General features: G+C 45.8%; 1 long non-coding RNA gene across 1 annotated transcript; it reads left to right on the forward strand.

The window, feature by feature from the left end:
* Nucleotides 1-230: 230 nt before the first annotated feature.
* On the forward strand, nt 231-18,991 carry LOC123601081. The gene is made up of 5 exons (XR_006713969.1): nt 231-335; nt 6,601-6,764; nt 8,886-9,086; nt 11,746-11,972; nt 18,788-18,991. It is a non-coding gene; the product is annotated as an uncharacterized LOC123601081 (long non-coding RNA).
* Nucleotides 18,992-27,051: the final 8,060 nt, after the last annotated feature.

A 27,051-nucleotide genomic window follows, 5' to 3' on the forward strand; every position in this document is an offset into this window, starting at 1 on the left:
CTGCTGGGTTAAGTGGGTCAGGGCCACGCCGATGAGTGTGGGGTTGGGGGCCCGGATACAAGGTGGTGCTGTTGATCGTGTTCAGGGGGAGAAGAGGAGCATTTGGAGTTTGGTCAGGTAGAGGGGCCATCTGATAGCCATTTGTATAAACAGGCCCCGTGATCCTACTAGACCCTAAAGCTGCTTTGCACTTGTCTTTCCTCATCAGCACCCACTCTTCCTCTTTTAGTCTCTGCTGCTGCCACTAACCACTGCTCAGCTCACGGCCTTCTTCCTCTTCCCAGTGCCCACGACCTCCTGAGACTCTCCACTTCTCACAAGCCACCAGCCCATGTGTAAGCGCTCTCTGTTTTAACCCCAGGATTTGGTTTCTGCCTCTCTACAGTTAGGGGTGCTAGTTGCTCAGGTGTGAGCTCTTTGCTTCCAAAGATGGGGATGTTTTCTTTTTACCTGGTTCTCTCCATGTCTAGAACCCTGCTACCGTCTCCTTGCTTTCCAGCCACTGCCTTTGCTGAACCTCATCTCGTGGGCAGTATCCTGAGTGACAGTGGGAAGTGGGGTAGTGGCTGGCTAGCCACAGGCCGCACCAGGCAGCAGGACCTGGGCAGTGGCCCTCTGACCCTTGATCCTGGTGAGGATGCCTTTCATTGGTGGGAAACCCCATGCCCCCTGTTCAGACTGTAATCAGGCTGGTGGCCGGGACGTGTGGATTCAGAGCAACATGGTATGTCCTGAAAGCTCTTCCCTCTGAGCCATGGTGAGGCCTCTGCATGGCTTACCCGCTGCATGGCATGGGATAAGCTTGGGGGTGGCCAGACCATCTTTGAACCTCCAAATCCAGGCTTCTCTTTCAGAACACCTGGCCCCTCTTTGTTTTCCTCTCTCTCTTTTTTCTGGGCTTTTGTTGCTGAGCGGACACTGTTTTAAGTCGGTTAGTTCACCTTATAAGCCACATTTTGGTCTCAGCCTAGGAGCTCATCTGTCTGGGAGAGACGGCGATATCAGTGTTCTAGGAGCTGGCTGCCTCCAACATGAGTCCGCAGGCATTTTCCCGGGCTCACCCTTTACAAATCATGTGCACATCTCCATTTCAGAATGGTATGGCCTATAACGTTGCCAACAAAGTCTTAGTTGATTACGAATATACAAAGATTTTTTCTTTTTAAGTCAGTCTTGAGGCATGACTTACATATCATAAAATGCATCCATTTTATTTATCTTTTAAATGTTTTATTGATTTTTGAGATAGAGAGCATGAGCAGGAGAGGGACAGAGAGAGAGGAGGACAGAGGATCTGCGCTGACAGCAGTGACCCTGATGCGGGGCTCAAATTCACAAACCATGAGATCATGACCAAAGCCGAAGTCAGAGGCTCAACCAACTGAGTCACCCACGCGCCCCCCAAAATGCATCCATTTTAAAAATACAATTGGATGACTTTTGACAAATGTATACTTCCCTGTAGCCAGCACCACAATCAAAATACAGAACATTTCCATCACCCAACATGGTTCTTTGTGCCCCTTGGCAGTCATCCCCCTGACCCCTAGCCCCAGGCAGCTACATATCTACTTTCTGTCAGTACAGATTAGTTTTGCGTTTTCTAGATTTTTCTACACATAAATCATACAGTATGTTTACTTTCCTGTCTTATGCTCAGCATAATGTCTTTGAGGTTCATCCATATGATAGCATGTTATTAGTAACTTATCCTTGCTTTAGCTGAGCAGTATTCTATTGTATGGAAATCACATGATTGGTTCATCTCTTTACCTGTGTGTCCAGTGTAGGGGGTATTATGACTACAAATGCCTTTTCTGATTCTGGATGTAGCACCTGGAGTAACCATGGCTGTTGCCCTTAGAGAGCTTGAAATCTTGGCAGGAAGAGGTTTAAATGATGCGATATTCGTGGAGGTGTATTATTGGTTGTAATCAACTGCAGGGATGCTTAACAGTTGTACCAGGTGTGATAGAATAGTCAGAGAGTGAGGGAGTACAGTGGGAGGGAGTCACTGTTATTTTATCTGGGGGGGGGGGGGGTGGTGTGTTAAAGCTTCATCAAGTGAATGGGGACTAAGGAGCAAGGGGCAGGGGAAGTGCTCCTGGGAGTAGACAGGAGTGGAACACAGGAGGGAGCAATCCTGGCAGGCGGGAAGGGCCATGCGGATTCCATCAGACCTGGAATAGAGAAGTTGTGTTCAGTGAGAGGGAGAGGAAAGGGCTGGAAGGCCTTGAACACTGGGATTAGAAGCTCAGAATTGATGTCCCAAGCAAAAAGAATGGAGGTGCTGTAGGTTTTGAGCCGGGAAGGGCAAAAGCTGTATTTTTGAAAGATTCCCATCATTCGTGGGCAGATTAACTTGAATGGAGCAAAGAATGCAAGAATAGAGATAACAAACAGTAGGTGTTCATTTGAGCTCATTTTCTTGCCAGCTTCAAGGGTGGCCTCCCCAGCTGCAAAACATGCCTGGTCATAGAGTGGGGCCGAGACACAATGGGGGCGGGAAGTCGCTCAACATACCTCTGTCATGGTGTATTAGTTTTCGGTTGGTGCATAACAATTACTTCAAAATCAGTGGCTGAAACAACCTGTTTTGTTTTGTTTTGTTTTGTTTTGTTTTGTTTTGTTTTAATCGCACAGTTTTCTGAGTCAGTAGTTGGGACATAGGTTAAGTAGAGTTCTCAGCTCATGGTCTCATCAGGCTAAAATCAAGGTGTTGGCTGAGGCTGTGTTCTCATTTGGAGCTCAGGATCCTCTTCCAAGTTTATTCAGGGTGTTGACACAGTTCGAGTCCTGCACTTGTAGGGTTGAGGTCCCCACTTCCTTGCTGATCTAGGGGCTGCCCTCAGATTCCAGCCAGGTGGCCCCCTCCATAGGTCATTCACAACATGGCTGTTTGCTTTCTTCCAGACCAACAGGAGAGAGCCTACTGTCACTTTGTCTCTTTTAAGAGCACTCCAGATTAAGTCAGCTTCACCCAGGATAACCTCCCTTTCGGTCGACTCCAGGGATCTTAATTACATCTGTAGAACCCCTTTTTGCTATGTAAAGTAATGTAATCATTGGACTGATATCATATTTATAGATCCCGCTCATGCTGAAGGGGAGGAGATCAGGCAGGATGTACACCAAGGAGTGGGTGGCTGGGAGCCATCTTCGAATTCTGCCTACCACACGTGGTTTGGTTTCTCTTTTGACTCCCCGTTTCCTCTACCTATAAGCGAGGAGTTGTTGGCTAGGTCCTCTCAGAGGTTCTGCTCTGTGTTTTCCCTTCCTTTATGATTATGGACTCAAGGTGGAAGCTCTCTTACCAATCCTCTCCTCCAAAATGTGACTGAAACATTGTGGTGACCTGCTGGGCAAAGATGGCTGACTGTCATTGAGAAGGGTGTGTGCTGAGGGAGAGGACAGCCAAGTGACAACAGGTGGGTACGTTGTGGAATGGGTGGTTGGTGTAGTTGTTAGGGCTGTCCACACATACACCCTTTCCTCTCCTTCTGAGCAGCACATGGTAGGACTGCTTACTTTGGCCAATGGAATGTGAGCAGGTGTGACGTCTATAATTCTGAGTGGGAGTTTTCAGAGCCAGTGTGTGTGTTTTGTGTCGCTCTTTTTTCCTCTGCCACAGTGACTAATAAGATTTGAGACAGTGGCTGCTCCTTTAGCCTGGGTCACTAGGTGAGGGTATGCAGAGCAAAGCCCCAGCCAACCCACCTTGGACTGTGGCATAAACAAAAAATAAACCTTTGTTGTTTAAAGATCCTGAGATTTGGGGTTGTTACTGCAGCATAACCTAGCCTATCCCTGGCTGATACAAAGGACAGTATCAATGTTAATCTTGCTGCCACCTTCTCTCTCTTTTAATTGAAGCCTAATTAACCCACAATATTAGTTTCATTACAACATAATGATTCAATACTTGCGTAATTTTATGACCACATGTGTCACCATACGTGGTTATCAATTTTTTTCTCGTGATGAGAAATTTTAAGATCTATTCTCTTAGCAACTTTCAAACATGCAGTGTGGTATTATTAACTGTAGTTGGCATGCTGTATATGACATCCCCATGACTTATTTATTTTATAACTGGGAGTTTATAGATTTTTTTAAATGTTTATTTATTTTTGAGAGAGACAGAGACAGAGTATGAACAGGGGAGGGGCAGAAGAGAGGGAGACAGAATCCAAAGCAGGTTCCAGGCTCTGAGCTGTCAGCATAGAGCTTGACACGGGGCTTGAACCCACAAACTGCTAGATCATGACCTGAGCTGAAGTCAGAGGCTTAACTGAGTGAGCCACTCAGGAGCCCCGGGAGTTTATGGCTTTTAATGTGCTTCACCCATTTTGTTTACCCCGTAGGCCCCCTGTCTCTGGCAACCACCAGTCTATTTTGTGTATCTATGAACTTGGTTTTGTTTTTTGTTTCTGTTAAGATTCCACGTGTAAGAGCAATCATACAGTATTTGCCTTTCTCTGTCTTATTTCACTTAGTGTATTGCCCTCAAGTTTTATCCATGTTGCACATGGCAAGATTTCACTGTTTTTTATGGCTGAATAATGTTCCATTGTATCTGACTATGGCACATTTTCCTTATCCATTCATCTATTGATGGACATTTAGGTTGTTGTCTATGGAACTTCTCACCTTAGCCTGATCCATTTTCTTCTGTGAGATATAGCTGTAGGACCCAATCCAAAAACCTTCATGAAAAGTGATGGTGTTGCTGTGTCGTCTTGTATTTTGTTTCTGCCATTCAAGCAGGACTACCCACCTGCTCACTGAGAAGATGCTTTCTCACACCCTGGGACCTTGGCCATTATGACAAATAAGCTATTTTTGTTTGAGAACAAATACGTGTAATTAGCACATTTGGGGAAAGCAGCCAGGCAGGTGCACCCTCTCCTGATTTGGATGTGCTTGATGCAGTTTCCCTGTCCCCACTTTCTGAAAATCTCAATTACCGTGCAGTCTACACAGACCCTGGCTCTTTTCTTTTCCTACACCTGTAATTTGTCCATAATGTTGACGACTTTATGATTCTTGTGTTTACAGACTTGCGTGTTGACTATGTCTCTCTCTTAGATCTCTCTTTTCTGCCACTGAACTGTTTCTCTTTCCTGAGCATTTTGAAGGTCTGTCCCTTCTCTGACGTCTTGTCAAATGCTCCTTGTTTGCTTCCCTTCCTCTGAGGACGGTTTCCCCCTTTTCTTCGTAGACCTGCCTTTGCAACCCTCTACTAAGGGCTTTCTTCTCCTGCTCCCTCATATCTTAGGGCTTCAGGAGATGCCTCTCTACTGGGACTATCTACAAGCCTCCATCTGGCTCTCAAGACTGTTGTCGCTGCTACACAACTGCCTGATGGGGGGAAACACAGGGCCTTATTGGACTGTCACACAGTGATCATATACAACAATCCGGACTCCTCCCAAAGACAGCATAAATCATTGGTGACTGCAGGTGGAGATCCATGTGGGGCACATAGGCAGGGACCAGCCTCAAGTAAAGACTGAAAATAGTTGCTGCTATGGGAAGAAATAAGGCACAAGAGCATGCCATGGTGTCAGTTATGCTGTGGTGTAAAGAGGAGGGAAATAAAACAGCGAGAATCTGGCAACTATAACAATGATAGCCAGTCGTTAACAAACACTTATTGTGTGCCAATTACTCTGTAGACACCTGCTATGGTTTATCTCCTGCATGATATTTCCTATGTGGTAACAGAAGTCTCATGCCCACCTGTCTGATGAGGAAATCGAGGCTCATGGCGTTTAGGTAGCTGGCCTAACGTAATGCAGCAAGTAAGCAGAGAGCTGGGATGAAATCCTGGACAGGACAGCTGGTTCCAGAGCCCATGCCCCTACCCAGGAAAGCATGGTGCCTCAAGGCAAGGGGAAGGAAGAGCCCCATGTGCAGGATGGCTACCTGTTGCCATTGCTTATAATGATTCCCTTCACTGCAGGGTGCAAGGCCTGCTACCCACCGGCCCCTCCACCTTCCTTCCTAGCTCCTGTACACAATGCAAACTGAAGAAGCCCCAGTTTGAATTCTTCCCTTGCTGGTCCTAAGAGCCTAGAGCCGCGGGGTCCAGACCATGGGTTCAGGGGTCGACTTGCTTCCGCCTGAGGCAGTGCAAGATGGGCTTTGAGTTTACAGCTCAGCCAAGGCAGGCACCCAGGGAGGTTGGACGGCCTTGCCTTTCAGAATAGGAGAGAATTGAGTCATTGTTACATCAACTCCCCTGACACTTTCAAAACTATGGCCTCCCGCCCTCCTTCCTCTGCAGCTTTTCTCTGCCTATAAAATGAAAAGCAGATTGCCTTGCCGGGGGGCTCAAAGCCGGCCCGCATCGGAGGTGTGTGAGGAGGGGAAGCACAGCGTGCGAGGGCGTCTGGGCCATCTGCTTCTCATTGACCGCGGTGCCGCCATGGAACACAATGGGCCAGTGTGCAGCCTGCCCCCAGAGCGGCCGCAGCGGTGACCCCGGGCCTGCTGCCTGGCAGGCTGGGGAGTGGCCCCAGAGGCTGGGATCTGCTTTCCTAGAGTGTGGGGGTGGTTCCCCCTCATCTGACCATTTCTTCTTTCTTTTCTTCCTAGAAAGATGGCTTTCAGCTGTTTCCTCAAGACTCCTGGTAACCTCTTGAAAAAGCGGTATTTATTGTATGTGTGTTTTAACGTTATAAATGTAATCTGCATTTGATGCACAAAACCCAGAAGAGTAAAAAGAAGCAAAAACTCGTGTGACAGTCCCACTACCAAGGGTTAGTATGTGTTCTGCTAGTCTATTTTCCGTGAATGTTTTTCAGCATTGTTTTTAAAGACATTAATGACCTAATTATACGCTTCTGATTTAGGCATCGTTCTAAGTACTTTGCCTGGATGCTCTCAGGCTGCATATAGTACAGCCCTGTTACATCAACACTTTTATTACCACCATTTTTACAAATGAAGGCGCTGCCGTTTAGAAAGGGCAGGAAATCTGCCCAGGACTTCCCAAGGCGATGGTGGGGCCAGGATTCAGTAGCAGGCTGGGCTCTGCAGATTCCACAGCTCCAAACCACCTCACGATACACATCTGTGTGGGATACAGACTAATGTGTGTCCAGTTTTTCACTGAACAACAAATTGGGACTAATTTCTCATTCTTTTGATAGCCCTCTACACATGGGTTTTACAGTTGCCTATATCCCACTGCACAGACTTATCTTAACCTTTGTAGCCACTTCCCTGGTTTTGGATTGTTCCAGATTTTGCCATTGTGATCCCGAGATAATCACTCAGTACAGATTTTTTAAGCCCATCTCCCGTGATTTGATGGCAGTGGAATTCTGTGTGAATGGGCACACACACCTGAAAGAGTTTTCAAAGATTGGCAAATCACCTTTAAGAAAAATTATACGTGCAACATTCGGTATTATAATCTTCTATCAAACTGGCAAGCATTTTTATTTTATTATTTTTTTAATGTTTGTTTAATTAATTAATTAATTAATTTTTGAGAGAGGAGAGAAAAGCAAGCCAGGAAGGGGCAGAGAAAGAGGGAGAGAGAAATCCCAGGCAGGCTCTCTGCTGTCAGCATGGAGCCCAACGCGGGGCTCAAACTCATGAACCACGAGATCATAACCTGAGCTAAAACCAAGAGCCACCCAGGCACCCCAGCATTTTAAAAAATTTATATCTAACTTTTAAACTTTTACCTTATTTTTTTAGTGATCAAGCAATGAACTTTCTTATTTATTCATTGTCAATTTTAATTTATTCTTTTGTAAATTTACTGCTTATGCTCCTTACCTAGTTTTCTACTGTGTGTGTGATTCATTTTTAGATTGACTTGCAGAAACTTATTAGATTAAGAATATTAATCCTCTGCTTTCTGGATTGCAGATAGGTATCTCAGTTTGTCTTGCTTTTAGTCAGTTTTATCCTAAGATAAAATTCAATTCGGTTTACCTTAGGATGTTTTTGCATTTTTGTTAGAGGCTTGAAAATGTTATGCAGCTGATTTATTGATCTTTTTCTTTGTGCCTGCTTCCTTTACTTTTTTTTTTTTAAACTTCCTTCTGTCTCCTCAGCAATATGACATAAACATTCATGTTGAATGTGGATTTTATCCTGTTGCTTAAAATTAAACTTGCTACAACATGAACTAAAGCACTGAGATGTCAGAGTGGGTGACTCAGTGATAGAAGAGAGTGAAATGAAACCGTACCAGCTAACTACCCAGGAAAACACAACCCAGTAACACATCGATCCTGAAACGGAGATGTAGACTGACACAGTTATGTTGTTTTATCTTATCACACAACTACAGGAGAAAGAAATGTTTATGTGTTTGTTTTTTGGTGTGATTTGTCAAACTCCTAAGGAAGATATCACCATTTCTTACCTTATGAATGGAACTCATATGTATTTTCTTTAAATATCAGAAAGTGTTGCTTAATTTTCTTCATAATCATTATAAAGCTAACATTTTATGACTTGAAGCACTTTTTAGCATAGAACTGCACCCAGTTTCTACATGTTCAGAGTTAAGATATCATCTATATTCTGCCACAGAGCTCAGAAGCAAGGAGTGCCATCCTGATCCCAGCCTCAAGTCTCCAGTTCAGATGCCTCCATGCCTTTTCAATTTCTTCTCCATGGAAAGGAATAGAAATCTTATAGGTCAACAAGTATGGGGTGGATTCCAACTTGCAAAACCTTTATAGATGGACTCATTTACTTATATACATGGGGAAAGGCATCCAAAAGACAGGAAGGAACAGTAAAATATCTACATGAGTGATCCACCATACTATTGAGAAATACCACTGAATGCCAGTGTTACTCCAATGTTACATTTCCTTGGCCTCTCTTTTTTTCCTTCCTTTAATCTATTCCAGACACGCTCATTGGCAAAGCCCAACCAGAAGCCAGAGCAGAGAGCCTGGGCACTGTGTCCTCTAGAGGTTACAGATCCAAGTTCACAGACCAAGGTCGAGAGACATGGAGAATGGGTCTCATGGCAAGCAGAAGCAGAGAGAATTAGCCAGGATAAAGACGAGAAGAAAATTAAAAATCCTTCGGAAGTCCACCCTCCAGAGGTAACTTTGATTAACACTTCGGTCAGTTTGCAATGAGTTTGTCATACGGGTTACTTTTATACAGTTGAGATCTACTACATAATTGCTTTTGAAAGCATAGTTAACCAGGAAACCGAGGTCCAAATCAAAAACTGTTTTAAGAAGGGTTTGATGACAGATAATCATTGTATCTGAGTGGTTTATTAACTTTCCAAATATGTTAAAACATGCAGGTGCACGTGCATGTGCACACACACACACACACACACACACACACACACAAAATGACCCAAGTCATTTAATGGGAGAATTTTTTCCCCAAAACTATTGCTCTAGCTTCTTGAAATGTAAATGCTCTTTTTTCTTACACTGTGAGACCAACTATTCTTTCATGGACAAAATTAAGATTTTTCGGTTTATTAATTTTTTTAAATCGCAGTATCCTGAGTATGTGATCAGAGATAACAAATGAATGACACATTTACTGCCATGTTCCATTGGATTCCCCAAGACAGACATCACTCACTGATCCCCTCCTTCTTTCCTCTGGAGTGCCCATGTGGCTCGGTTTCCTCCCCAGCACAACAATCCTCAGTACAGTAAGTCTCATAAATTGAGGCCTATTCCTGGCCATCAAGTTCAGCAATCATTAAGAATAGAAGTATACTACCCGATAGTTTCCGTGGCCATCAACCATGGCAGAAGATTCTTCCTAGATGTGAAGCGAGAGATACAGCACCAAAAAATCCATTTCTTAGCCTCAGCAAAACTGCACAAGCTGAAAAACAGCTGAGGAAACTAAGTGAAGAGATGAGGCAAAGTGGCAGAACTCTCCACCAAAGCAACCCAACTGGATTTTGAGTTTGGGATCTCCAGAAAAGAAGAAGTGCATATCCACAACTCCCCATTCTCACATTCTTGGAGTTCATGGTCTCAGCCACCAGCCTAAGTCTGTTTTGCATGCTTACGCATCCAGGAATGTCTATTGCCCTTGCTCCGAAGACTGCAAAATGATAGGGTCCCCACTTTTTCCCTCCAGAACCCTCTGAAGGCTGCTCCACAGAGAGTGGTAAAAGAAGTCTGAGGCCAATCAATATTTTATGTTCTTTATAAGAAGTTGTTTTTTCTTCCTTGATGCCTATAATGTAAAAGTAAATTATTCTTAATATTCAAATATTTTGCTAGAATGTGTTTTAAATGAAGCCCCTGTGTGATGGGTCCTGAAGGCCATCCATCACTAGGTTTGGAAATTCACCAAAATGACTCCCAGAACTTCGCCTGAAGTATCCTGTGGCTAAGATATATTATAGCAAAGTCATAGGAATATGCAGCTAGCTTATAAGGGCAAAGGCACAAGCAAGTCTGGCGGAATATAGGCTTCTTTTTCCTCTCTCCCTTCTCTTAGGGGTCACAGAGAGCTCACTCTTCCCCTGGCAAGGAAAACGGAACAACATATGTGTGATGTGTCTGCCCAGGGAAGCCCATTAGAGACTCCATTCTCAACTTTTTTATTGGCGTCTGATCATATAGGCCCTCCAGCTAGCGTGGACCAAAATTCCAGACTCCCAGAAGGAAAGCAGGTGTCAGCGTATACCCCAGCATTTGTAAAAACAGTTCAGGCACTGTGAGCCACTCTTTCCAGTTAGGCGAAGTTTTCTGTCAGTGTAGGGAACTAGTTACCAGCCAAGTTCCCAGATACCAGCCAGCATGGCTTCCTAAGGGCAGCGGCTTCAGTCTGCTTTATTAACTCTTTTCTGCACAGCCCTCTTTCAGTTTATTTTTCCTTAGAAGGTGATGAGCCCCTTCAAATTGCATACTAATAAAGTTGTCTTTAATTCTTTCATCATTGCTTTGGTTCTGGTTGTACAAGTTTCTTCCTTAAGATGTTCTATAATTCTTGAATTTGGTGAGATAGTCAAGGAGGACACAACCTCTCCTCTTCTTTCCTTTCCTTTCCTTTCCTTCTTTCCTTTCCTTTCCTTTCCTTTCCTTTCCTTTCCTTTCCTTTCCTTTCCTTTCCTTTCCTTTCCTGAGAGAGAGCACAAAGTGAGTAGGGGCAGAGAGAGAGAGGGAGAGAGAGAATCTCAAGCAGGCTCCCCATTCTGTCTGCCTGGAGCCCTACTCAGGGCTCAGACTCTCAAACTCTGAGATCATGACCTGAGCCAATATCAAGAGTTGGGCACTCAACCAGCTGAGCCACTCAGGCACCCCTCTTCCTTTTTATTTCCATCACTTTGCCTGTCTTCTCTGCATTCTCTTCTATTTCCATGCTTGTCCTCCATGTTACTCGTTCATGGTTCTATGGTCTCAGCTCTGCTTCCTGCACCCCTAATGCAGGGTTGGGAGGTAGGTTTTTGTCTGGTATTGCATTAAAAACCTCTAAATTGCAAGCCTGAGTGCTTTTTCCTCAGATGTTATTTTCGTGTTGTTGCTTCTCCCCCTCCAGCCTTTCTCCACAGTGAGAAGTCTATCTCGATCCATTACTTTCCATAAGAGAGGTCGTGGGGGCTTAGGCTTATTGCCGCCCCCGTCATTGGGGGTGGTGTCTGTCAAAAGTCCTTTCCAGGAGTTGAGTCATAGATTGTGGTGCAACTTCCCGGTCTTGCTCCGAGTGACCATCAGGTAGCATTTACTGAGTATCTGTTAACTGAAATCATCCTTCTCCTGCCCCGCTAGATAGCTCTCTGACGCAGTGGAGACATGGAGAACGTAGAAAGAACGGTGCCCTGGCGTGCCTGCCTATGGGCTGTGCCATCTGCAGGCTGTGACTGTCGTGTCATATCTGTGAAGACTCCCGTCCTGGGCTGCTGTGGAGCCTCATTGTTCTCCACCCCCGTTTCCCAGGACATGAAGAGAGGGGTGCCCATGGACGCAGCACTCTGGATGGTGTCCTGATATTTCAGACAGGTCAGCCCTGTGGTTCTGGTTTTAGGGATCTTGGCTCATGGAATGAGAGGTCCTGACGTGGCACTTTTAATCCAGTTCATTGCCTGGCATTTGTTTGAATATTGATCCTAACTCACTGAGTGATGTTTTTACTGTTTCCAATGTTTCCAATCTTAGGTATTTTCATGAGAAGTTGGGAAGGGCTTGTTAGGGAGCTATTAACCAAGCATCATTTAAAAACTCGAGTTCTAAGGAAGCTTCTAATTAAGGAGCTATCAGGGCTCACACAGAATAAAGCGCTGGAAGCAGCCAACAAAGATTAGAGTCTCATTAAGGGGCTAAGACAGGTACATGTGGAAAATAACCCACAATCCCAGACAGTGTATTTTGATGGGTGCCCTGGGAGTACAGCAGGCTGGGACTCGGGCACTCCGGCTTCTCCTTCCTGCCTCCAGCATGGACTTGCTGTGTGACCTCGGACAAGGCAGGGCTCCCTTCTGGAACTCTCTTGCCTTGTTTACAAATGAGGGAATTGGTCTAGAGAGTTCCAATATGCCTCCAGCTCCAACATTCTTCATCTTTCTCAGCTGTTGTGATTCAGTGGGAATTCTGTAGAAAGGAGGGATCGGCTGCCCTTGGACTGAGGGATCACCTCTAAAGGCCAAAGAAGCAGAAACTACAGACCCCTCCCTGAGTCCTGCCTCCATGCTGGGAGTGCCTGCATACCTCCAGGGCTGCTCAACTCCATGTCTCTTGCTTGTCTCTTTGTCTCCTAGATTTCCTTACGCATAATGGCCTGTAAACGATATGAGCATGAAGTTTACAAAGGTCTTGTCTGTTTGAATCATCCCGCCTGTGTGCATGTATGTGTTCAGTGTAGCAGAAAATGGATGTAAGAGCCTTTTTAAAAGGGAAAAGTCCATTCTCCCTTTTATAATTGATTCATAATTTATCCCTAAGGAGTTGGGTGTTGCTTCCTTCTGACAATAAGCCATGACCCTTTTGTTAGGCCAAGTTTAGACAAGAGGTCTAAGGCTCGAGTGAGTAACTTCTGATACATCAGGGTGTGCGGAGACCTCGGGACCTGGCCTGGATCCTCCTCTGCTCCAGGTAGAGTTTCTTCCTGTGTTCAGAATTCCATATTCTCCGTGAGCGTCTGGCAGGCAGAGGTGAGTCAGCAGCCATGGAGACAGCAGCCTGGCACGCTGCTGTCTGAAGAGGCTGGTCTTAAGTATGACTCCCCCAACCCTGCCCTGCCTTGGGTCGGTGAGATAAAGACCTGGGGCCTCAGGGACTGTCCTCCCCGTGGGGACACTGCTGCCTGGCTGTCCTCCTGAGCGGGAGGCCCTGCTTCCCTCCACTGTGTCTCATGTGAGAACTCCTCACCCCGCCACCCCCGTCCACCGCCAGGATAGGAGGGCAGGGAGCTAATTTAGCAGATTATAAGACACCACCAAAACCAGGTACTCAGGTTGACGCAAAATCCTCGTGCGGGGGATAAATAAACTAACTGGCTGTTGATCTGCAACCCAATAGAGAGATCATCGAAAGTGCTCTCTGGTAGTTGTGTTAGAGTTTCCCCTTCTTCCGAGACAAACTGCTCATACTGGTGCCTGTCACATGCACCCATACTTGCAGGAGAGAGGAGAGTGGGGAGAACTGTTGTTATCATTAGTATCTGTGAAATGTTGCAAGAGGGGGAAACGCACGCATCCCAAAGGATCTTTCTTTCTCTGTGGCTGCCCCGGACTTTGCTGCCTGAGGGTCAGCAGAAGATCGTGCCTTCTCTGCTTCCCCAGCTGGGTCACAGCATTTTCCAGACTGTCCCGTATTCGTCTGTGTGGCTGTCTCTCCATCAGTCTGCACGCCATGTCCACTCCTCACCTCAGACGCAGTCTATGCAGAGTGCATGCTCAGTGCTCAGCAGCGACTGCTTACACCGAATGAATAAGTCAGCTCAAGACTTCGCTAAAGAGCAGAGAGAACAGCCTTCCCCAGAAGGCACCCACACGGCCTGCGTGTGTTCGGTTTCTGTAGTGGATAAATATTTACTGAGCATCTACTCTATGCCAGGTATTCTTTTAGATACTGAGGATACAGCAGTGAACAGGACTAGTAAGATTCCTACCTGCAAGGAGTTTGAATTTAATGAGGGGACAGATAACAACCAACCAACAAATCAAATGGCAGCAGTTGTTAAAGGAATGAAAATGAATAGAGAGTGATAAGGGTCAGGAAAGACCTGTGTCCTTTAAAGCGAGTTCTGAGGACAAAAGAAGGGAGACAGAGGGAAGAGCCTTCCAGATGGAGGAGACAGCTAGTGCAAAGGCCCCGAGGCAGAACTAAACGTGGCATGCTAGAGAAACAGGAAGAAGTCATCCAGATGGCTAAAAGGGTACAGAGTGGAAGTGGGGAGTGGGTGGCGTGGGAACAAAGAAGCAGGTGGGCCGAGGCCAGATCACACGGATCAGTCTACCTGTGCCATGAAGCCACCGAGGTGCTCTGAGCTGGGTGGGGGAGGGTGGCACCAATCTGTTCATGGAGGCATTTTGAGAAGACCTCGTGATCAAACCAGGGTCTCATCCTTCTGTGGGGATGACCCTTCCACTGTCATGCTGCTTTTAAGGGAGGGACGTGACTTTCTGCTGCTCTTTCCTCACTTGCTTAGCCCTTCCGGTGCACGTTTGGGCCTGTAGAGGAGAGAGACTGGCTCTCAGGAGGACGGAAACCACAACTCCGGGCTTGAAAGCACTGAACAACTCCACCCTGGCCAGGGCTCTTTGGTTTTGTGTGTGTGTGTGTGTGTGTTTAGTTTATTTATTTATTTTGAGAGTGAGAGAACCAGGGAGGGGCAGAGAGAAAGGAGAGAGACAGAATCCCAAGCAGGCATGGAGCCGGACGGGGGGCTCAAACCCACAAGCCCACGAAACATGAGATCATGACCTAAGCTGAAACCAAGAGTCAGATGCTTAACCGACGGAGCCCCCCAGGCACCCCTGACCAGGGCTGTTTTAAACTGTAAGTAAGCGAGACACCACACGAACCAGCTAAAGTCAGAAAGGGAGTTTGTCGGCTGCCAAGACTGATAGTGACCGTGCTTGCACTTGAAGGGTTCAGTGTCAGCAGGACTGTCTCTGTCAGCTGTCACTCTGTTTCTCTCTTTGCACTGACTTTATTTTCTCTTACTCTAGCAGAGCTTCCTCCCAGATGCCTTCAGTCCTGCAAGGTGGAGTGTCTGTCCTGGACCTCATGCCTCAGGGGGCCCCATGCTTTGGAGTAACTTCCTTGAAATTACTGGAGCTGGAGCCATCAGTCCCTTTATAGGTGCTCTGGTCCTCATCTTCCATTAGGTCCCTCTTTCACCTACAGAGTCAATCATAGGCTGGGAGGAACTTGAGAACTCACATCCGTGGGGTTATCCTGGGGCCCTGTGGACAGGCCCCAGTTCCAGGATGATGGTCTGATGAGTAGTTCACTCTCCCAGGGTAGCATGGTATTTCTTTCACTGGATCTCACAAGATGGCCATCAGAATGATGCTGACATGCTGATTTGGGATGACTTTAAAAAAAAATTTAATGTTTATTTATTTTTGAGAGAGAGAGAGAGAGAGAGAGAGAGAGAGAGAGAAAGAGACCCAGTGCAAGTGAGGAAGGGGCAGAGAGAGAGGGAGACACAGAATATGAAGCAGGCTTCAGGCTCCCAGCTGTCAGCACAGAACCCAACACAGGGCTTGAACTTATGAACCGGGAGATCGTGACCTGAGCGGAAGTCGGATGCTTAACCCACTGAGCCACCCAGGCATGCCTGATTTGGGATGACTTTTACTCCCATCTGACACAGGATGAGTTCAGAGTTCTGGGCTGCCATGACTCTTGGGCTCAAGGTGCATGTGAAGGCCTGAGCATCAGTCTCTCCTGTTCATGTCCTGCTTGTGGTGCCCTTTTAGTCTGTAACCCCCGAGGATGGCCTGTTGGTGGCAGGCGTCCTTTATCCTGTCCCCTGCTGCTGTACCACCCCACACTACACCACATGTCAGGATCTATACCACATGGCCATGCCTCTCTCCCTCGAGGGTTTTGAGACCATTTCTCCACAACCACAATGTGCTATTATAATTGATATTCTCTCTTGCAACAGATTGATTTTTGTGCCCTCCTGGGTTGGTTGTGACGCATGCCAGATAAGGGACAGGCCTTCTTTGTGCAGATGGAGATAACAATACAGCTCTGACCTCTGCCCTCAATCACCTGCATCTTTTCATTTACCTCCCTTCCATGTATGATTGGCTAGGAAACCTTTATAAAGCCAGGACCAAGTGGCACAGTTTCAAGAAACACAGACCATCTATCTAAATTAATTTCAAAATAGCTCAAGTATTTTTATTCTTTACTCTTTGAAAATTCTGAAGGGAATCTAAGTACATGCTTCACAGCAATTCTCTACATTTTTACCTGACAGTTCACAGCTTCTCCAGCACAGATTTCTTCAAAATTCATACCCTTCCTGGGCACCTGGGTGGCTCAGGCAGTCGGGCATCTGACTCCTGATTTCAGCTCAGGTCATGATCCAAGGGTCGTGGGATTGAGCCCCCTGTTCGGTCCCTCACTGAGTGTCAAGCCTGCTTAAGATTCTCTCTCTCTTTCTCTCTCCCCCCCACCTTCTGCCCCTCTCCCCTGCTCGTGCTCTCTAAAAAAAAGAAAAAGAAAAAAAATTCTTGCCCTTGCCAAAACACCTAACCCCACAGCCCGTGTGGCCTTTCTTCTTCATTTCTACTCTTCCTCTTAGTATTTAATTACCTAGATCTGTGCTGTCCAGAGTATGGTGGCCACTAGCCACGTATGGCTGTTAAGCACTTTAAGTGCGGCTGATCTGAAAGGAGATGTGCACTAAGTGTAAAAAACACACTGTATTTTGAAGGCTTGATATGAAATTTAAAAAGGAAATTTAAAATAACTGACTGATTTTTTATATTCATTCCAAGTTGAAATGATAATGTTTTAATATATTGGGTTAAATGAAATATGTAATTAAATTAACTTTACCTGTTTCTTCTTGCTTTTTCTAAAATATATATATGTATATAATATATATATACATGTACATATATATGTATATATATGGGATATATGTATATATATATGTATATATACATTTTTTTTTTTGAGAGAGAGAGAGAGCAAGCAGGGGGAGGGCAGAGAGAAGGAGACGTAGGACCCAAACCAGGCTCTGCGCTGACAACAGCGAGTCCAATGTGGGGCTCAAACTCACAAACCACAAGATCATGACCTGAGCCGAAGTGGGACCCTCAACTGACTGAGCCACCCGGGTGCCCCTCCTTTTGCTTTTTTAGTATGGCTAGTAGAAAATTTTAAGTGGCATATGTTGCTCATGTTATATTTCTTTTGCACAGTGCTGAGTCAGATCAATGGAGACTTCCCAGTTTTCTCCTTTTCCTCCTGCTTCTTCCTCTTTCCTTCCTGGTTCTGTCTTCCTTGACCTGATGTCTTGGTTTGAAAATACAAAAGTCCCACTAAGTGGTCTGGCAGAAAAGAAGCTCTCCCAGATGGGGGTATCAAAGGGCAAAAGCTCTAGATATAAATACATCAGTCATTTATTTTAAATTTTTTTAATGTTTATTTTTTTTGAGAGAGAGAGACAGCATGAGTGGGGGAGGAGCAGAGAGAGACACACACAGAATCCAAAGCAGGCTCCAGGCTCTGAGCTGTCAGCACGGGAGCCTGATGCAGGGATTGAGCTCATGAACCTCAAGATCGTGACATGAGCTGAAGTCAGACACTTAACCACCTGAGCCACCCAGGCACCCGATACATCAATCATTTTTGTCTCATCCCACGTATGTTAAATAGTATTTGCTTTACTTGAGGAAAGAAAGGACTTCACTATTGAAATTTACTACACAGAAAACATCAGATGGAGGAAAAACAGTAATTCTTTTTTCCTGAAACACTTACAAAGTCCACATCTTAATCTAGAGTTTAAATTATTTCATTCATGATTTAACTCCTCGCAAATGTCTGTTGTGTCCAGGCTCTGCCATGATTCTATACTTCTCAGTCGACACATTCATATTAAGACCATTAGCTCTTTTTTATTTAAAATTGGTAGGCAACACTTTCCTATTTTGTGTTTCTTCACTTGGATAAATGTCTAGTTCCCAGTCCATCATCAACAATAACTTAAGAACCATTTTATTCTTCACTCCAGGAGGCTGTCCCTAACCAGGAAAGCCAGGCTGCTGTGACTCACGCCTCGCATAAAATATGTCTGTTTGGGAAAACAGCCAGAACTATTGCTTGACCTTATGATAAGAGATAAAAAGTAGTTGTGAATACAACAGGAAGATTTGTTCTAAACTTTTAAATATTTTTATTTGATGATCTTTTAAATCTTTTTTTTATTGAAATGCAGTGCACAATGACAGCTAACAAGAGACGTATTCCCACGTCTAAGTGTTCACATATGTGAAAAATAATTGGATGTGGGCTGAATAGATGCATTTGAAACAAGTCATGGGTGAAGAACAAGAGACGATCTTTTACTTGATGATTATTCTCCCTGTGTTAATAAGGGAGTAATTTACCCTGGGTGGTTGCAGCCAAAGATTGAAAAGCTAACCAGTTAATGCTATCAGCCTGTGGTTTTGTTAAGTCAGGAATCGAACTTGGAAAATGGTTTCTCGGAATCTCCAGGGAACAGGGTGGGGCTGGAAAGCCGGAATCCCATGTCTTTGCCCATGAAGAGCACACATATATAATTTTAGGATTAATTAGTTAGTATTTACTAATACTTTGGTTTTGTACATTTAAAATTTCAGACAATTGCTTGTTCATGTTCACTGAGGAAGAGGAAGTCGAGTATTGTGTAATTAAACGGAATCAGGAGAATTTACGCTGATATTTGGTAAGCCATTTCCTCTTCTTACTACAAGTGTCTGATACATGCTTTTCCCGATAAGTAGCAGAACTGCTGTTCTCATCAGAAATTTCGGAGCTGAAATAGAGGGGCTGTTTGACTTTGAGGTGGCCTTTTTGTAAGGATTTGTTTTGACTTTGAGGTGGCCTTTTTAAAGGATTTTTTGGAAACAAGGGGCAGTTGCGAATTTAGATCTTCGAGGACTGTGCTATTACCTCTGACGAGATGAATGTTCAGGCATGTGCAAACAAGTCTCTTGGTGTTTGGCCCAGAAAGCTCGATTGTTTCCCCCTCTGGCCTGCACTTTCTGTGTGAGAGTGGACCCTGGCAGTAGAGCGGGAGTAGGACAGTGATCTGGAGATCTACACGCTTACCCAAAAGCCCAGCCAGCTTCTCCTGAGTCAGGATGAGGCCGACTGCACTCCTCAAGAAGTCCCAAAGTAGAAGCAGCTTTCAAAGGTCCCTTTCCGCACCCCTCCCCCTCTCTGCGGTGGTTGCCCTCAGCCAAATGAATGGCTGTGCACTCCTAAGATCTCAGGACACCTCCCAGCAGCTTTTGCAACCCGTCCCAAGCCTAACACTAGAGCAAATCTTCTAAATGTGTAATATAAATTTGCCCTGGTCTAATCTGGGGACCCCGTGGGGGCGCTGCCTTAATACCACATGTCCAGGTGAGGTATGGAGAGACAGACTGATTTCTATCTCTGTTAAATATGCTCCCTCTTAAGTGATGTGACTAAGGAAGGAACACCTTCTCAAATTTCTCTGGAGGCCTATGGTTTGGTGCTAAGAAGATACGGAGGCAGAAATTTGCGGCTCTTTACTAAATCCTGCCATACACCTGCAGCCTTGTCAGTATAAATTCTGATCTCAGAGGAAAAATGAACTTCAAATGTGACCCACACGGATGCATATCAGAACCCTGTCTAATAGATAGGCTGGCAGAGTCATAGAAGAAGTGGGTACCAAATCACCAAGTCAAAAAGATGTCTACACCCCAGTGTTCATTACGGTATTATTTATAATAAATATGGAATATATAACAGATAGATATGGAAGCAGCCCAGGTGCCACTGATGGATGAGTGGCTAAAGGAAAGGGGAGGTGCACACACACACACACACACACGGGATGGAATACTATTCAGAAAGAAAGAAGGCACTGTTGCCGTTTGTGAGAACATGGATGGCCCTTAAGGACAGTATGCAAAGTGAAGTAAGTCAGACAGAGAAAGACAAACTACTGTTTGATATCATTTATACATGGAATCAAGAGAGAACAGACTGGTGGTTGCCAGACTGGGCGGTAGGGGACAGGGGCAGGGGACAAAATGGGTGAAGGGGGTGGAAAGGTACAAACTTCCCATCATAAAGTCCCGAGGGTGTAATGTACAACATGGTGACGATAGTTAATAATACTGAATGGCAAATTTGAAAGCTGCTCAGAGAGTAGATCTTAAAAGTTCTCATCACAAGAAAAAATAATTATATATATGTATGGTGATGGATGTTGACTAGACTTACTAGGGTAATCATTTTTGCGAGATGCATCAAATCATTATGTTGGAGAAATAAAACTAATACAAGGTTATATGTAAATTATCCCTCCATTTATCAACGTTTATTTATTTTTGGGACAGAGAGAAACAGAGCATGAACGGGGGAGGGGCAGAGAGAGAGGGAGACACAGAATTGGAAACAGGCTCCAGGCTCTGAGCCATCAGACCAGAGCCTGACGTGGGGCTCGAACTCCCGGACCGCGAGATCGTGACCTGGCTGAAGTCGGACGCTCAACCGACTGCGCCACCCAGGCGCCCCATAAATTATCCCTCCATTTAAAAAAAGGTGTGGGTGGGTGCCTGGTAAGGGCAGGAGGTGAAGGTGAAGAAGACCTCCCAACACTAAAGGAGCACCAGCTGGGGCCCCGGGTCCCTGGGGAGGAAGACACAGGTCTGCCCTGCTTAGAGGCACGTGGAGCAGTGATGGTGGGTGGAGCCCTCCTCCCGGCATCCTGTTTCTAGACATTAAATATCTGGTTCACTGCCTGAGCAAATCTCTGAATGCTTTTCATAGCGTGAAGGGAAAACAGAGGAGGAGTCCAAGCCTAAATGCTAATGCAAGTCTCTGCATTAAAGAAACATTTATTATGGGTTTGAACCAAGGCCAGGCTCAGGCTGCCAGAGAGAGCTGGAAGGAGAGATTGGAGAGTGCTTCCTTTGAAGCTGGTGGTCAGATCTCTGCTGGCTGTGGTAGCGAACCTATCTTTTCCCACCAAAGAGGAAGGCTATTATTTAGGAGGGAGGGGGCCCGCATTTGAAGTTCTGTATTAACATTATTACAAATGATAGAAAACTTTTTTTTTTCCAGACAGCTTTTATGTTGCAGAGACCAAAACAACTTGCCTAATGTGGGTTTTGCCCACTCCCCTTAGAGTAGTAATTTTAAAAGAGCTTTAATTTAATGAAACAAATTGCCATGCCAAATAGTCCCCAGTGGGGGTGGAGATGGTCTGCAGTGCTGAAGGGCTCTCAGCCCTGCCTGAAATTTCCAGGCTGTGGAGTTGTCCTGGGCCTGCCCGCCGCCTAGGGGTGCAGCTCTTCACGAGTAACTCTGAGTGCCGAGCCAAGAGCCTGGATGAACAAGGATGAGCCGACCTTACTCTGCCCTCATGGCAGCTCTGAGCCTGAGGGGGCCAGGTGGGATGGGGAGAGAGGGCATCCAATGTGAATCCAAAGCAGAAAGTATGAAGGGCCATGTGAAAGTCTGATAGAACATTGCAGGGAGATCACCACCAGGCAGGGGGCATCAGGTGGAGAAGGCATATTTAGGATGCACATCAAAAGATGGTCAGGATTTGGACAAGAAACAGAGTAGAAGACAGATGAAAAGAGGGCACATCGGGAAGTTGGAGGCATGCCTGGGGAAGGAGGAGAGTTTGGAGAAGAGGCTGAGAAGGGTAATCAGGGCGAGGTTGTGGAGGGTCTGGTGTGGGAGGGAAAGGGCTGGGGGTCACCGCAGTGGCCCAGGGGAGAGGAGCCGAGTCTGGCAGTGCTGTTGCAGGCGTGTCTGTGACAGTGACTGTCAGCGGGCCCTGGGAGCTTAAAAACTGAGGCTGGGAGCACAGAACCTGAGTTCGGGCTTAAATGGTCTGAGGTGAGGCCATGGGCATTAGGATTTGTGAAAAGCTGCCCATAGTCAATGATTCTAAGATGCTGTCAAGGTGAAGAAAGAATCGTTTGCATTCTGATTCAGTGGGGTGGAAGCTTGCGGTGATGCCAGTGATCCTGGTCCACGGGCCACTCTTGGAGTAGCAAGAGGGTCCTTAGGACTTGGCCATGCAGAGCACCTGCCTGCAGTTGAACCTTGCTGGGGAGGAAAAACGGAAAACATTTGACCTCTTCCATCTGGTATGCCCTGAGATGCTGGCGCTTGCAGAGGGAGGGCAGCCTCTTTCACTAGCGGTCGCTGTCCTTCAGGGACAAATGGGAACTCTAAACTGAAGCACACATACTCCTAGGGCTAGAGGAAGACATTTCAGGGGCTGAGCGAGCATGGGCAGCTTTTGCTGGATCCGTTTCCTCAGCTTCCACAGCTGGGCTCTCCCACAACAGATCCGCCGGAGGGCACCCTCCTCCATGCTGACCCGCCTACTCCTCCTCGCCTTCCCTCCCAGTCTCTTCCCTCACCCTTGGCAGAGGGAAGATTTCCCTCTCATAGGCCTTACCACGGACGGGGCACTGTGGCCGGATGCAAAAGTCCCCACGATTCGTACCAGAGGGCAACGAGAAAATGCAGGCTCTCGCGATCAAAGCAAGAAATAGTTGACGGTGTTGCCCTTGGCTTCGTGAGCACAGAGCCTTCTCTATCGCTGCTAGAATCATATCTTGTAAGGGATTCTCAGGAGGGCCCGCAGCAATATGTTTATTTGAATTTAAAAGATGAAATCATTCTTTTCTGACCAGAAGTAAGTCAACTTTGCTTAATGTTGACAATGAGGACTGACTTTGCAATTAGGTCATACATTTATTTAGCCGTATGGACCAGTCCTTATTCCAAACACTTTACACAAATGCAGTGATTTAATCCTCTCAAAGGCCTTATAATTAAGTACTACTATTATTCCAGTTGATACAGAATATTGATGTACAAGAGGTTAAGTAACTTGTCCACAGTCACATGGCTGGTAAGGGTTGACATTTTCTATAAATTTCACGAACTCAATCTATAGTTCCAACATTTTGACAGAAATACAATGTGATGTCCATGTTCAAAGTACAGTACTCGGGCATCTTTGGCAGTTATTTAAACATATGGTAAAGATCTTTAACTATCGCCTTTAAAATTTGGCTCACTGACTATGCAGTCTTGGCCCAGTCCCACTTTTCTGAGGGTCAGCCCCTCGTCTGCAAAAAATGGAACAAGCATCTCTGCTCAGCAGGGTTGCTGAAAGAGCAAATGTGAGAGCCCAAGAAGTAGCCTGGCCCGTAGCCAGTTCTGGATGAATGGCAGATATTATTAACATGGTTGGCATCTGGAAAGCCATCTTGGCGTGTGGTAGGAGCTCCCTGAATGTAAGCGCCCTTCCACCTGATTAATGATCCCCAGATTTCATTCCCATGGCATAAAATGCCCTGTGGGGGGTGGTAGTGTGAGGCAGCTCTGCATCCTCTTGTCTTCCTTGTCCAAATTTCCTCAAAGAAGACATCACAGTGCACTTCCTCCAGCATGCCCCCTCTGAGTGATAAAGCCTCACAATGACCTCTCTTTTCGTTGATCATTTGACTGGCTCACACTAGGTCTTCGTGAGCAGATCAATGAATCAGTGAATGAATGAATGCTGGGAATTGGGGAGAGGGAATGAGGCAGGCACTTCCTTGCCTTCACCAAACTTGCAGTCTAGATGTCACCAGACAATTGCAACACTGACAGATGCCAAAATAGTAGAAAAAGAGGGGCCAGCACAAGCCCACGTAAGGGGCATCAAGGAAGGGAAGGCTTCCTGGAAGGAAGCGTTGTCTAAACTAAAATCAAATGGACAAGTAGAAGTCAGACAGCAGGAGCAGTGTGTTCATAGGCCTGGAGGTAAGAAAAGATCCACTGAGCTTTGAGAATAGGACTTAGTAAACTTGACCATGGATGAAGATTTCCTAGTCCTAAGCTTGATTTCTTGCCTTCTGTTGCCCCTCCCAGATGGTCAAAACACAAGGAGTTTTCTACATCTTTTGTATTCACCCTATATTTGCTCATTTCTTACCTCCTGGAGCACTGCATAGAACCCATTCTAGCCAGGAAATGGGTTAACAGCACCCCATCTGCTGGTCTCTAGGACACACATCCCCAGGAAGCCATGCTCTGAAATATCTGTTCACACATCAAAATCGGGATTATGTGGGAGCACTTCACCTGCAAGGGGCATACAGACCCCGTGGCCTCAGAGCTGGGGCTTTGGGTCTATAGGGTGGATGAAATGTGTGGCTTGTCCCAGTCTGCCTTTCGATCCCAAGATCAGAGAAGAGCACAGAGTCAGCAGCAGGGCAGGGAGAGCAGTATTGTCTGTTTATACTCTCTCTCTGTGACTGAAGGTCAAATCCTGTCACCATCAGACAGACTAGCCTTTGTTGCTTCCCCGGAGTGGCCCTGGACACTCTCTCTCCCCCATACTTTCTGGGGCTTTCTGTTCCAGTTAATTTGCAAAATTAACTCCTGCAAATGAAACAAGAAACAAGATCTGGACACTGCAAATCCACCAACCGAGATCAGATATGTCTTTTGAGGCATGAAAGCAAAGATTTTCTGTGATTTTTCAGAGCCTTTCGAGTTGCAAGATTTTCCTGGAAATCCACAAGTAAGTGCTACTTGTGTACTAGAAACAATGAAATTCATTCTTACGGTTGGCTCCAGAGTGGTCAGTGATATCACCACACAGGCAAACACACTCCCTATCCCTCTGCTAGTGAAGGCTACATTTATGTCAAACTAATTTATGTGTTTCCAGTTTAAAAAATTCAGTTTATTTTCCCTGTGGTTGTGATGAGCAGGTTGGCTGACAAAGAAAAATCAGTAGAAGGAGACTTTCCCAAAGATCAGAAAAAGAGTAAAGCAGAATGTGAGAACACTTGGCTCTGTTGGCCTGACCAGTACATTGACCAAAGCCTGAGGTCTAGGGTGAAGTTCCCTGTACATGGAGACTTGGCCACTTGAACCATACTAGAGCCTGCCATTTTCTTTCTTTCTTTCTTTTTTTTAAATATAATTAAGTGTCAAGTTAGCTAACATACGGAGTATACAGTGTGTTCTGGGCTTTGGGACTAGATTCCCCGTGATTTTTCACTTACGTGCAATACCCAGTGCTCATCCCAACAAGTGGCCTCCTCGATGCCCATCACCCATTTTCCCTCTACCCCCCCCATCAACCCTCAGTTTGTTCTCTGTACTTAAGAGTCTCCCATGGTTTGACTCCCTCTCAGTTTGTAACTATTTTTTTTCTTCCCTTCCCCCATGGTCTTCTGTTAAGTTTCTCAAATTCCACATATGAGTAAGAACATAAGAGATCTGTCTTTCTCTGAATGACTTATTTCACTTAGCATATTACATTGTTGCAAATGGCAAGATTCCATTCTTTTTCATTTCTGAGTAGTATTCCATTATACACACACACACACACACACATATATACACACACACACATATACACCACATCTTTATCCATTCATCAGTCGCTGGATATTTGGGCTCTTTCCATAATTTGGCTAGTGTTAATAGTGCTGCTGTAAACATTGGTATACACGTGCCCCTATGAATCACCACTCTCGTGTCCTTTGGATATAAATGCCTAGTAGTGAGCCTGCCGTTTTCTAAGAGCACTTCTTTTTGCTTCTAAAAGTAGTCCCAACTTTCCTTTACAAGACCTTTAACATGTGTGTTTTCCAGGATGTCTTTCCTGACCAATCTCACCTGGCCCTGGTCACTCCTTTGGGTTTTCTTTCATGGCTGTGTGCCCCACCTCGGGTTGTAAGCCCTGTGAAGTCAGGAACAAACCATTTCTTGACTGTCCTCTCTGCAGCTCTAGAGGAAGCATTTTGTCAATAGGAGGGATGGGGTCCGAGGCTACCGACTCCACAGGTACCATTTCCTTACTGGCGGGATGTTTGAGCCCAAATCCAGCCCCTGTCTTCCTCATCGCTTAGGACTCCCCTTGCAAATAGGCCGTTTTGCACAACTGCCTTTTCCAGGAGACACCTTGCACTGCGGTGCTTGTGTTTGGCTGCAGTTAACTCCAAGGCCTGTGCCAGCCACACACTCAACAAGGGCCATGCTTCCAGCCAAGTGAGTCCTCTGAAATGAAAACACAAACAGGCCATCCTGCCGGGACCGGTAGCCGCCTGCTGCTAGCTGGGGAGGAAGGACTTTCATTAGTTATTGTCACTGAGCTGGCACTGTGCCAATCCCCACATCTGGAAACAGTTATGAAGAAAGAAGAGGCATGAAAGCCTGGGCCTCATGACCCTGCAGTGTTCCTTTCTGCTGCTTTATTTATTAATTTGCTGGTTTGGAGTGATCAGCTCAGGTCCCCAGTGTAAGTTACAGGAACCGAAGTTAAAAAGGGGCCACGACAGTCACAATACGCTCCGAAAACAGGCCAAGATCTTATTTATGGGGTCTTGGATGAACTTTACATCTAAATAAACATATTTTGAAGTTGCATAGTGTGTTGGACTTTAATCACCAAGCCAAGCCTTTCTAAGCTCTGCCTCGAGCTTCATGCTCCTCCCCAACTTGGCAGAACTCTGCCACATAGGTCTCCAGGGCACGCTAGGATTTGTGCTCATTGGATTTGGACATGCAGATAGAGCCTGCAGTTTGCGCGCGCGTGCGCGCGCACACACACACACACACACACACACACACACACACACACGGACACACTTGTTACCTCCCCCGCCTGCCTCCTTTAAACTGTAAGTAACTGAAATGTTTCAGTGGAGGCTGACCTGTGTCTGCACGCACCAGTGCCATGTGCTGTTAGCTGCTGACAGTGCCCTGAAGGTGAAATAGTCCCCAAGGCCTAGGGGCCTGTTGCAGAGTGCTTATTGGTTTGGAAAGTGCTATATGGAAGATGGGCTTTTTGAAAAGGACCCAAATTCAAACGTTAGGATATTTAGATTTC

Source organism: Leopardus geoffroyi, chromosome A1, assembly GCF_018350155.1.
Source record: "Leopardus geoffroyi isolate Oge1 chromosome A1, O.geoffroyi_Oge1_pat1.0, whole genome shotgun sequence".
In the NCBI taxonomy this organism is placed as follows: Eukaryota; Metazoa; Chordata; class Mammalia; order Carnivora; family Felidae; genus Leopardus; species Leopardus geoffroyi.